The sequence below is a fragment of the Lissotriton vulgaris genome, chromosome 2_1 (assembly GCF_964263255.1).
Source record: "Lissotriton vulgaris chromosome 2_1, aLisVul1.2, whole genome shotgun sequence".
NCBI lineage: Eukaryota > Metazoa > Chordata > Amphibia > Caudata > Salamandridae > Lissotriton > Lissotriton vulgaris.
The window spans coordinates 1,678,078,831-1,678,091,495 of record NC_141687.1 but is presented as its reverse complement, the minus strand read 5'-3'; positions in this window follow the sequence as shown (position 1 = coordinate 1,678,091,495).

The following is a 12,665-nucleotide window of genomic DNA, read 5'->3' as shown; positions in this document are numbered from 1 at the left end:
CGTCCAACAATGTTTTACGAGCACCTGCAACGGACCCAATACAGTGCCCCCGGACCACTACCTTAAACGCATCCCACTCCACAGCCCTAGTGGAAGTGGAGCCACTGTTCTCTTCGAAATAGCGCGTCACTCGCTCCTCCAAGGCCTCCCTAAATAGCAAATCATCCAGAGTATCAGGTTGTAGCCGCCAAGTTGGGACACAAGTGACTTCTACCATCCAGTTCAGGGACAATAACAAAGGGTTATGGTCTGACAACGTGCGGGCCAAGTACTCTGCACTTCCCACCGCTGCAAGCACAGGTGAAGAGCACAAAAACACATCTAACCTAACATGTAGGTCGTGTATACTAGAATGGAAGGAGTAATCTCTCGTGTTAGGGTGTAGTGTCCTCCAGGCATCTCCCAGGTCCCAACTCTCTTGCCAGTCTAATCTTTGTTTCGCTACCCTATGTATCGGTGAGGAGTGCAATGGGGGATGAGACCTATCTAATACGGTATCCACCACCGAGTTGAAATCCCCTCCCATGACCATTGGACCCGCCAAGTAACTCGCCAGTTTGCCCGAAAGAGCTGTCAGGAAAGCGAGCAAATCCACATTCGGAGCATACACACTGCATAGTGACACTATTCGGCCCCTAAGTCTCCCCTCCACAGCCACAAACCTACCCTCTGGATCTACTACTTTTTTGGTGACCTGAAAGGGAACCCCAGCCCGTATCCAAATCAAGGCACCCCTTCCAAAGGCCGAATATGTCTTATTAAACAGCTGCCCCCTCCACCTTCTCTGCAGCGCTACTCCCTCCTGTTTGGTGAGGTGCGTCTCTTGAAGAAAAGCTATATGCACTCCCCTACATTTCAGATACGCATGGACCTTGTGTCTACGCACCATGGTATGGAGACCCCGCACATTCCAGGTCACACATTTCAGAGCCCCCGTATTAGCCATACTCCCCTGCAACCCTAGACATAACAATAACATCCTTCGACCATGCGCTCTTGCCAACACAATACTGACCCCCCCACCCTCTCCTAACAAATGAACCCCACACCCCTCTGATCCCAACCTGAGCTTCCCCAACTACTCTCGGTTCCCACCCCCCCAGGACAGGACCCCCCACAATTGGAAGAGAACCCATCCAAACTGTTGCAACTAAATAACCCCCTCAAAGAAAAGCACTACAATTCGCAGTCTCCACTGCGATGACCTTAAGGGCCAGTAGGGCGCGGACCGCTACCGAAGGAGTTAGTTAAACCAGATCAGTCCCACATATCCCGCCCCGTAATCCCCCCATGAAAAACTCACAAAGTCCCATAGAACGAGAAGCTGCGCACACGGGCACAGCGCCCCAGTGTCCGACCATCAGGCCGTTCTCCAAATCAAGCGTCTCAGGCCTCGACGATCTCTCCAGACGTTTGAGGCATGACGACGGGGCCCTTGGCACCCCCGAATTCTGAGAGTTCCGTCTCCGTTCCCGTACCCTGCTCCTCCGAGTCCGTGCCCTTCCCGGACTGGCTCCACGCCGTACCAGAGGGATCCACCGCCGCCTGTAGGGCAGCCTTCCTCTCTGCCTCAGTCTGCGACACCGATGGTTTCCCAGTCCTCCGCCGATTCTTGCGAATGCGTTGGGATTTCCTAGTCGGCTGTTTCTTTTGAGCCTCCTCCGCCCTGGCTCTGGCCCCGTCCGTTCCAGCCTTGTACGTGTCCCACCAAGCCCAAGCGTCCGCCGAGGAGGTAAAGAAAAGCGACTTGTCGTCCACCACCACCCTCAGCTTCGCTGGGAAGAGAAGGGAGTATTTGATGCCTTCTCCACGGAGCTCACGCTTGAGCGACAGGAAACTGGCCCTGAGTCTCTGGGTCTCAAAAGTGTAGTCCGGAAACAGGGTGACCCTGTTATTGTCAACGTGGAAGGGCCCTGCTTCCCTCACCCTCTGCAGTAGCCAGTCCCGATCTTTGTAGTGAAGCAGCTTAATCACCACCGGGCGAGGGGGCAGGCCCGGGGCTGGTGGTCGGGCCGGAACCCTGTGGGCCCGTTCCAGCGAAAAGAAAGGAGAGAGTCCCTCTGGTGCAACTTCAGTGCGTAGCCAATTGTCGAGGTAGCCCACAATGTCGTCTCCCTCGGTTTTTTCCGAAAGGCCCACCAGGCGAACATTGTTGCGCCTACTCCTATTTTCAGTGTCCTCGGCCCTCCTCTCCAACACTTTCAACCTGTCCAGGGCATCCGCCATCTGGGCCTTCACCGCTGCGTGATCCGGGGTCAATTCTTGTATGGAGATCTCCATATTCTTGACTCTGTCCTTAAGCTTATCATGGTCCGCTTTCAAGAGACCCAGGCCCGTCGCTACCTGGGCGATGTCCTGCTGCAGGGCGTCTTTTGTTGTCGTGATGGCCTCCAGTATGCGGTCTTGCATGCGTTGGAGAGCAGGGTGGTCGTGGTCCGCTCCATCCAGCGTTTCCAAGTCAGCCGCTCCGTCCCCCTTTCCTTTTGGTTTCACCATCCCGGCTACAGCAGTTACTGGCCCCCGGGACCCCGACCAATCTCCTCGTAGTCGTCCGCAGTTCAGGACCTCGCTACTGGATAGTACCCCGAACAATGGGACCGGGGATCTAGGACACCTGCAGGGCACTGAGCACTGTCCGGATCTCTCCCGTGGGGTCAATCCAATTCTCGGAAGCCAGCATCGATGACGGGGTCTCGAGGCCCCGGTCTATGCGTGGAGAGTTGGAGTCGTCTCACAAAGCCGCCGCCATTTTGGGGGGTCCCCCGGAGATCTTTCCTGTTTTCCTCGTGTCCCCGTCAACTCGCCACCAAAACGAGGAAAAGGCCACCCGTACTTGCTTACAGGGTCGAGAGAGGCCCTCCGGTCGGGCAATCACCGCTAGTACTGGGTCAACAGGAGAACCGGGCCACAAGCCACCTCCGCTTTCTGCGACACTCGTCCAGGCCTCAGGGCGCCATCTTAGATTAATGTCTATCGCACCCGAGGCACTTGTTAGAGTTCGATTTTCAGGACGATAATCAGCCACAGGTCGCCCACTCCGAACGCCGTTGCCTCTGTGACACCTTTAGGCTACGGATTTTTCAATTTTCGTTGGAATTCGCGTGGATAACCAGGATGATATCTGGGATCGGGCGCGGAGCTCCGGGCTCACGCTGCCTACCTCCTCGGCATCCAAGCCACGCCCCCATACACCTAGTCAGTCATGCAAAGAATCAATCACACCTCCATTTCCTCAACTATACAGTTATACACACCTTACTTATTAAAACATATTCTAACACATATTTACTCTCTTATACAATCACTGATACAAGTTTTCAATGATCCATGCAGCCACTTACACATTCACTGGCTCTTATACACAGTAATTTATTTATGTCAACACCAATACAGCTGTTTCCACATGCAGTTTTGAACCCATACATCTACTAAATCCTTCATCCAGACACTTATACATCCACTCAATCTTCAATATGTAAGACATATTTTAACTTTACAGAAACATACAGTCACTGGATGATGTCATCAGTGATGTCATCAGTGATGCCACTGACCATGTCATGAATGATGTAATATGTGACATCATCAGCAGTGGATTGCGGGTGCGCGATATGTAGTTAGTGCAACTAACTATATATGGAATTTCAATGGTTTTGTGTGATTAAAATAAGGTTTTGTAAATGCTAATTCCTAACTAAGGTTTTGTAAATGCTAATTCCTAACTATATATGGTCTATAACCCATGGTTTCTTCAGTGAATTTTCAAGGTTTTGTAAATGCTAATTCCTAACTATATATGGTCTATAACCTATGGTTTTTTCAGTGAATATATATATATATTCAGCTGTTTCCACATGCACTTTTGAACCCATACATCTAGTGAATCAACTGCTCACACATCTATGCACAGTCATACACCTCCCAGCCACTCACACACATACTTAGACTCCCATACAAATAATTGGGCAACCAATGAATATCCCATATAGTTACTCATATAGCTACTGATTAACACATTCAGCAGTTTACAGAACAACAGACATAATGATGCACAAATTAAGACAGTTTAGTCACTAACCCATGCACTCAGTGAGACACATTTAATCACTCACTCATACAGTCAGTCGTGCACCTACTAAATTCTTCATCCAGACACTTATACATCCACTCATTCTTCAATATGTAAGACATATTTTAACTTTACAGAAACATACAGTCATTGGATAATGTCATCAGTGATGTCATTTGAGTTGTCATCAGTGATGTCATCAGTGAAGTCACTGACCATGTCATGAATGATGTAATATGTGACATCATCAGCAGTGGATTGCGAGTGCGCGATGTATAGTTAGTGCAACTAACTATATATGCGAATTTCAATGGTTTTGTGTGAGTAAAATAAGGTTTTGTAAATGCTAATTCCTAACTATATATGGTCTATAATCCATGGTTTTTTCAGTGAATTTTCAAGGTTTTGTAAATGCTAATTCCTAACTATATATGGCCTATAACCTATGTTTTTTTCAGTGAATATATATATATTCACTGAAAAAACCATAGGTTATAGACCATATATAGTGCTCCGGTGCGCGAGGTGCGAAAAGCAGCTACCCGGAAGCGATCCGGGGCGCAGTGCGGAGCGCGTAACGTAAGCATAACAGGTCATGTGACTTGTTAATAAAACTTTTCATTGGTTCATTTCACTTTTGGGTTCCTAATGATGTAAGGCTAGGTCATGTGACCTAAAAATAACACTTTTCATTGGTTCCGACTGGGAGGGTGCGCTTAGCTCCTGCCCCCTCCCCAAGTCTCTCTCGGCCAGCTGAGTTGCGCCTGCGCTTGCTATTACAGCATCTCACCCGCCATCCAGCTAAATTTCACCCACTCTTGCGATACAGCGACTCTTCCATTCTGGACCTTGTCCCACAATCCGTTTGACCTGAAGACACGTCCTGCGGTGCCCTCGCAATGCGGCCTGTTCCCTGAATGTGTGCAGGGGGACGGTATTTCTCGCTCGGCCAGCAGAGTTGCGCCCACTCTTGCGGCCTACAACATGGAGAGGCTGGGGCATTGACTAGGCGGGGCCTCCGGCCGCAACCACAGCGCCGACGATCGCTGCTAAAGGAGGGGAGCCTTGCCGGTGAGAGCCACTGATCTGAAGAACCGCTGCCTGCGGTGCCTCCCTGAACCGCTTGACGGAGGCCCCCCAGGGGCAGTGTGGTGGCGCGGACTGGGAGGGGGCGCTTAGCTCCTGCCTCCTCCCCAAGTCTCTCTCGGCCAGCTGAGTTGCGATTGTTCTTGCGGCCTACGACATGGAGAGGCCGGGGCGTTGACTAGGCGGAGCCTCCGGCCGCAACCACAGCGCCAATGATCGCTGCTAAAGGAGGGGAGCCTTGCCAGTGAGAGCCACTGATCTGAAGAACGGCTGCCTGCGGTGCCTCCCTGAACCGCTTGACGGAGGCCCCCCAGAACGGTGTGGTGGCGCGGACTGGGAGGGGGCGCTTGGCTCCTGCCCCCTCCCCAAGTCTCTCTCGGCCAGCTGAGTTGCGCCTGCTCTTGCTATTACAGCGTCTCACCCGCAATCTGGCTAAATTTCACCCACTCTTGCGATACAGCGACTCTTCCATTCTGGACCTTGTCTCCCCAGAGGTACATCACCTTACACAGACATGCACTCTGATCTCCTTGGTCTCAGTCAAGCATCAATAGTAAGATTTTCATAGGTGAGTGTAAGTGGGGGCTGTTTGAGGACCTGACTGCATTGGAAAGCAATGTGATGCGGTGCCTCCCTGAACCGCTTGACGGAGGCCCCCAAGAGGCGGTGTGGTGGCGCGGACTGGGAGGGGGCGCTTGGCTCCTGCCCCCTCCCCAAGTCGTGTTGCCCTGGTGTGGCCTGAGATTGCCCCCGACATAGGCGGCCAGCTCCCGGGGTCCGGCGGAACTTTTTGACTTTTGGTGACTCTTCCATTCTGGACCTTGTCCCACAATCCGTTTGACCTGAAGACACGTCCTGCGGCCTGGTCCCCGAATGTGTGCAAAGGGACGGTATTGATTGGATCAAGATGGCGGCTTCACACAAAGCTGACTCAAGTGTTGCTGCTGATGCTATGCAAACAAAAACTGGTTTTCAGTTTGTACATTCTTCAGGATTTTTCCATTCAAGGCTGGTTGAGAGTTTGTAGAACAATGCTTCAGATTTTCAACATACTACTCTTTAACATTCTTCATAAATGTAACAATGTGAGACTCACTAGGAGAACGGCCGTTTATCTTTCCTTTTAAAATGCTGCCAACAATATTTTCTGAATGGAAGACACCATCTTCTAGCATAAAAGGCTGCGTCAAGGGTGGTATTGCCCAGAATGTCTTGTTTTCTAGTGCTCGTAATGACGAAGCCAGAACTGCCGAAAAGGATTCTGGTCCTGCCGCTACTTACTGGAGACATTGAACTATACTCTGGACCAGCCTGGCCTCGACCAAAATGGCGCCAGTATGGGAGCGACTTGCAACTCCATATGACGTTCTAGTTACATAGCCTTGACGTTATGGGGGATGTATGCGGTCTTTGTGCACATGGCGGGCGGGGAAGGGTACTGACTGGGAATACGGACAACCCTATTGATGTTGATTTTTCATTATTATTTATTGTATTAATAAAGCTTCGAAGTAATGTTACCCATGATACTCGCCCATGGTGTGCGCATAGACGATTTTATTGCAACTGATCCTGTTATACTTTCAATTAAAAAATCAACCTTCACTGATCCTACAACCGTTTGTCACGTTTAGTTTTTTCAATTAAATGGCTCGCTTGTTACATACTCCTATACCCCTGGCTTTTGAAAGACACCATCTTGTAGAATAAAGGGCTGCGTCAAGGGTGGTATTGCCCAGAATGTCTTGTTTTCTAGTGCTCGTAATGACGAAGCCAGAACTGCCGAAAAGGATTCTGGTCCTGCCGCTACTTACTGGAGACATTGAACTATACTCTGAACCTGCCTGGCCTCGACCAAAATGGCGCCAGTATGGGAGCGACTTGCAACTCCTTATGACGTTCTAGTTACTTAGCCTTGACGTTATGGGGGATGTATGCGGTCTTTGTGCACATGGCGGGCGGGGAAGGGTACTGACTGGGAATACGGACAACCCTATTGATGTTGATTTTTCATTATTGATTATTGTTTTAATAAAGCTTCGAAGTAATGTTACCCATGATACTCGCCCATGGTGTGCGTATAGACGATTTTATTGTAACTGATCCTGTTATACTTTCAATTAAAAAATCAACCTTCACTGATCCTACAACTGTTTGTCACGGTTAGTTTTTTCAATTAAATGGCTCGCTTGTTACATACTCCTATACCCCTGGCTTTTGAAAGACACCATCTTGTACAATAAACGGTTGCGTCAAGGGTGATACTGCCCAGAATGTCTTGTTTTCTAGTGCTCGTAATGACGAAGCCAAACTGCCGAAAGGGATTCTGGTCCTGCCGCTACCTATTGGAGAAATTGAACTATACTCTGAACCTGCCTGACCTCGACCAAAATGGCGCCAGTATGGGAGCGACTTGCAACTCCTTATGACGTTCTAGTTACTTAGCCTTGACTTTATGGGGGATGTATGCGGTCTTTGTGCACATGGCGGGCGGGGAAGGGTACTGACTGGGAATACGGACAACACTATTGATAACGCAAAAAAAACGTTTTTTGTTTTTTTTGCCCCGCGGGGCCCTTTTAAAGCCTCCACATTAAACCTAGGGGGTCAGGGAGGATCTACTATGCCCCCTTATGGTCATTTCCCCCTTCGTTTTGGCCTCCTCTTGTCTCTCGATCCTACCGGGAGACAAGATGGCGGCCGCTCCGGACTGTTTAGAATGTTGACAGACACTGAAAGCCAATCAGCTTCGCTTCGCAAAGTTCCGTAACGCGAAAAGTACGCGAACCGGAGCGCAACCCGGGACGCTGTCACAGATATATATATTTTTTTGAACGTTAATTTATCAAAATCCACTGGAGCCCATATATTGAGACCTAGCAAAGGCACATCGGGCTAACAGTTCCTACAATTTTGCCAAGTTTCATGCAAATCCATTCAGCCGTTCGAGCTAAAAGTGAGGCCAACCGCCCTATGGAAATTAGCATGGGAAAAACGCGTTTTGGGACCCCCCTTTTTTCTCGGACCCCCCTTGACGAACCCCCCCCCAAATTTTCAGGAGCTGCTCAGAAACAAAATGTGCCATTTTCCTGAAAATTTCAGCCAATTCCGTCCACAAACGCCAAAGTTATTAGACATAGAATTTTCAAAAATCCCATAGAGAAAAAATCCTAACTATATATACCTACTGGCGACCGCCAGTAGGTAATATATATATATATATATATATATATGTATATATATATATATATACATATATATATATCTTATTCCAAAATGCCCATGCATTAAGAGGCGCACTCCTCCAGCCGGTGAGTAACAACTCTTTTATTTCACAAAGCTGAAATACAACTCTGGCTGTTTCCGTCCATCTGCCTTACGCGTTTCAGAGCAAACGTGCTCTTTCATCAGAGGCAGTTTTTAAAAGGCACCATCGTTTCTGGATTCCACAGTTGCTTGCATTGCAATGATTTATAGGCTTCAGGTGTGCCTTTTCCGGTTAGTCCGGTCACTTACATTTGTATGCATGCTGGGACTCGTGGTATTTCACGTCCTGCTCTTTGCCTTCGGTGGTTTTGTGCTTTTTAAAACATGGCATGGACCAATTCTCTCCCTCCAGTGGGTCCCAGGGTTGTAGTTCTGCCTTGAAATGAAGAGCCAGCTGCGCCTTCAATTCCCGAAATTTTCGGAAACAAGGGCCCCATACAGGTTTCTCTGGGGTGGTGCGATCTCCAGCGACCATGGACAAGCCGCTCGTAAATTATTCCAAAATGCCCATGCATTAAGAGGCGCACTCCTCCAGCCGGTGAGTAACAACTCTTTTATTTCACAAAGCTGAAATACAACTCTGGCTGTTTCCGTCCATCTGCCTTACGCGTTTCAGAGCAAACGTGCTCTTTAATCAGAGGCAGTTTTTAAAAGGCACCATTGTTTCTGGATTCCACAGTTCCTTGCATTGCAATGATTTATAGGCTTCAGGTGTGCCTTTTCCGGTTAGTCCAGTCACTTACATTTGTATGCATGCTGGTACTCGTGGTATTTCACGTCCTGCTCTTTGCCTTCGGTGGTTTTGTTCTTTTTAAAACATGGCATGGACCAATTGTTTCCCTCCAGTGGGTCCCAGGGTTGTAGTTCTGCCTTGAAATGAAGAGCCAGCTGCGCCTTCCATTCCCAAGGGGTCGCTTCCTTTATAAATATAAATAAATCCCTGGTATCTTGTGGGCTTTTCTGCCCCCCCCTGGGTCCAGATGCGGCCCAAAAAACGGCCGATCTGCCCCCAGGGGGAACAGAAAAGTCTAAAAAATAAATATAGCCAACTAGGAAGCGACCCTTCCCCAAGGGGTCGCTTCCTTTACCAATGTAAACACATTCCTGGTGTCTAGTGGGCTTTTCTGCCCCCCCTGGGTGCAGATCGGCCAAAGAAATGGCCGATCTGCCTCAGGGGGGGCAGAAAAGTCTGAAAAATGATTTGCCCCAAAATTGGAAGCGACCCTTGCCCAAGGGGTCGCTTCCAGCACACATCAAGCCACAGAAACACAATCCCTGGTGTCTAGTGGGGCATTCCTGGTGCACGATTGCGACGCTGTACGCGATCTTCCACCAGGAATGCCCTGCATTGGGACATCAGGGGAGAGGAAACACAGTTTCCTCCCCCCCGATGCCTCAAGGCACCGAAAACCAGCCCCCCCACCCCACCGGAGCACCAAAAACGCACCTGTTTGCTGGACGCGCTGGAAACAAATGGCTTCCAGCTCGTCCAGCGCTTCCTGATGACATCTGCGCGCGCTGTGCGCGCTGACGTCACCAGGAAGCGTGGGGGGGCCAGGGGGTGGCAGCAGAAAGTCTTCCGCTGCCACCCCTGCAAAAACAACGAAGATCCCTGCACAAGGGGGGGAGCGCCAGCGCTCCCACCCAGGGCTGTACTGATGACGGAATGGTTCCGTCATCAGCACAGCCCAACCGATGCTGATGACGGAACCGCTCCGTCATCAGCATCGAAGGGGTTAATGGGAACTCAAGCCTGTTTTCTTGTCTGAAATGCTTCTGAGTCCCATCAAGACAAGAGGTAACGCATCAGGCCATTCTAATCGGGTGGATTCACACATCTTTCCCAATCTTGCTTTGAATGTGCCATTCAATTGTTCTACCACTCCAAAAGCCTCTGGGCGGTATGCACAGTGCAACATTTGCTCAATTTTAAATGCTTCACAGATTAGAGCAATGATTTCATTATTAAAATGTTTCCCTCCGTCTGACTCAATCGTTACTGGAAAACCAAACCAAGGAATGAGCTCCCTTAAAAAGAGTTTGGCTACAGTTAAGCTGTCATTCCTGCGGGCAGGTTATGCTTCCACCCATTTTGAAAATAGGCAGACAATGACGAAGACATACTTTAATCCTCGAAAAGCAGGTAACTGAATGAAGTCAATTTGGAGTCTGATAAATGCGCCTTCTGCTTTCCCAATTTTCCCCAGACACACTACTGTTTTCTTACCAATCGCTGACATGTTAGGCATCTCTGGCAAAGACTCTCTGCTATATTCCTGAACTTTGCATTGAACCTGTCCCGTCTCGACAACCTCACCATAGCATCTCTCCCTATGTGTGTATCCCCATGGTACATTCTGGCCATTGGTGCAAGCATACAGTCAGGTAGTACTGGCCTTCCATCTAGGTAGACTATTACGCCCACTTCAAGTCTTATTTGACACCCTATTTTCTGCCAGTCTTCCCTTTCTTTGGGTTCTGCTTCACTTTGTAAAAGTTTAACTTCCTCCCATGTAATTCACACTTCTCAAAAGCATAAGTTGGCATCTGTTTCCACATGCTTCAATTTTCTTGTTTATGGCCATTTTATATTTGGCACAATGTTGGGCCACTTGGTCAGCATAACGATTACCAGCTGTCACTTTTTCATGACAGATTGGTGAGCAGTGCATTTGACCAAGTCCAATTCGTTGGGCAATTGAATTGCTTGAAGTAATTATTTTACAAACTGTTAGTTTTTAATAGGGGTTCCTGAAGAAGTCATGAATTCCCTTTGCATCCATAGCTGGCCAAAGTCATGCAGCACCCCATAACCATACTGGCTATAAGTGTAAATGGTTACTCTCCAATTTTTCCCAATTTAGCATGCTTTTATTAAAGCAATCAATTTGGCTACTTGTGCAGACTTGACTCCTGGTAAATAAGATGCTTCGACTATATTGGATAATGTACACACAGCATAAGCAGAGCTTAATGCTCCTTCCTCATGGCGCATACACGAGCCATCTACATATAACTCATGCTCTGGGTCTTTTAACACCTTGCGTGCGGTGCCGATTTACCCCGGGTGCTGGGCCCTAATGTAAATGGGTATGGTCATGACAGAACGGTTCCGTCATGAGCACAGCGAGACCGATGCTCATGACGGAAACGTTCCGTCATGAGCATTGAAGGGGTTAAAGGTTTTTCCTGTATGTCTGCCCGAGGTTTAGTACTGCATTCAGTTAAGTCGATACAGTTATGTTCGACTTCTTCTGTAACTTCCTCAAAGTGAGAATCTGGCAATAATGTTGCTGGATTTAGAACAGTGCACCTCACTATGTCACGTTTTCTGAACCAATGATGATTCTTTCATATTTAGTCTTCCGACTAGGAGTTAAATGCTGAGTACGTGTTCTGGTTAACAGAATCACAACTGAATGTGGAACATATACTGTTACAGGATGTCCCATAATAATGGATTCACTTTGCTCAAGACTCATGCACATTGCAGCTACCGCTTTTAAGCAACCTGGCAGTGCCGATGCCACTGGCTCCAAAGTTGCAGAGAAATATGCCACAGGTTGTCACATTAAACCATGGGTTTGGGTTAGAACTGAAAGAGCACAATTGTCTCTTGTGTCACAGAATAGTGCAAACTCTTTTGAATAATCTGGCATCCCTAATGCTGGAGCTTCACATAGACTGTTACGTAATTTTAAAAAGGCAGTCCTGCTTTCATCATCCCATTCGACGTGGTCTTTTTCTTTGTCATTTGAATCAATGCCTTTGCAAGCACTGCAAATCCCACAACCCACTGCCTACAGTAACCGACAACTCCGAGAAACATTCTGATTTCTTTTTGCGTTTGTGGTAATTTCATATTTTGAATTATTTTGATTCTTTCAGATGTCACTGTTATGACCCCTCTTTCTATCTGGTGTACCAGATACTTGACTGAGGTAGTACAGTATTGCAATTTTTCTGGGGACACTTTATGTCCACCTTTTGTTAAATGGTTCAACAATGCAATGGAATCAATCACACAGTCTTTTTTTGTTCTTGATGCCAATAATAGGTCATTGATATACTGCACCAGGACAGATTGTCCGGGCAGTACCAGTGTTTCAAGGCACTTTTTCAGAATCTGATCATAGATGGATGGACTTTCGGTGTACCCTTGAGGAACACGATTCCAAACTTAAACATGCTCGTCAAATTTGAACGAAAATAAAAATTTGCCATCTGGATGCAGCGAGATGGA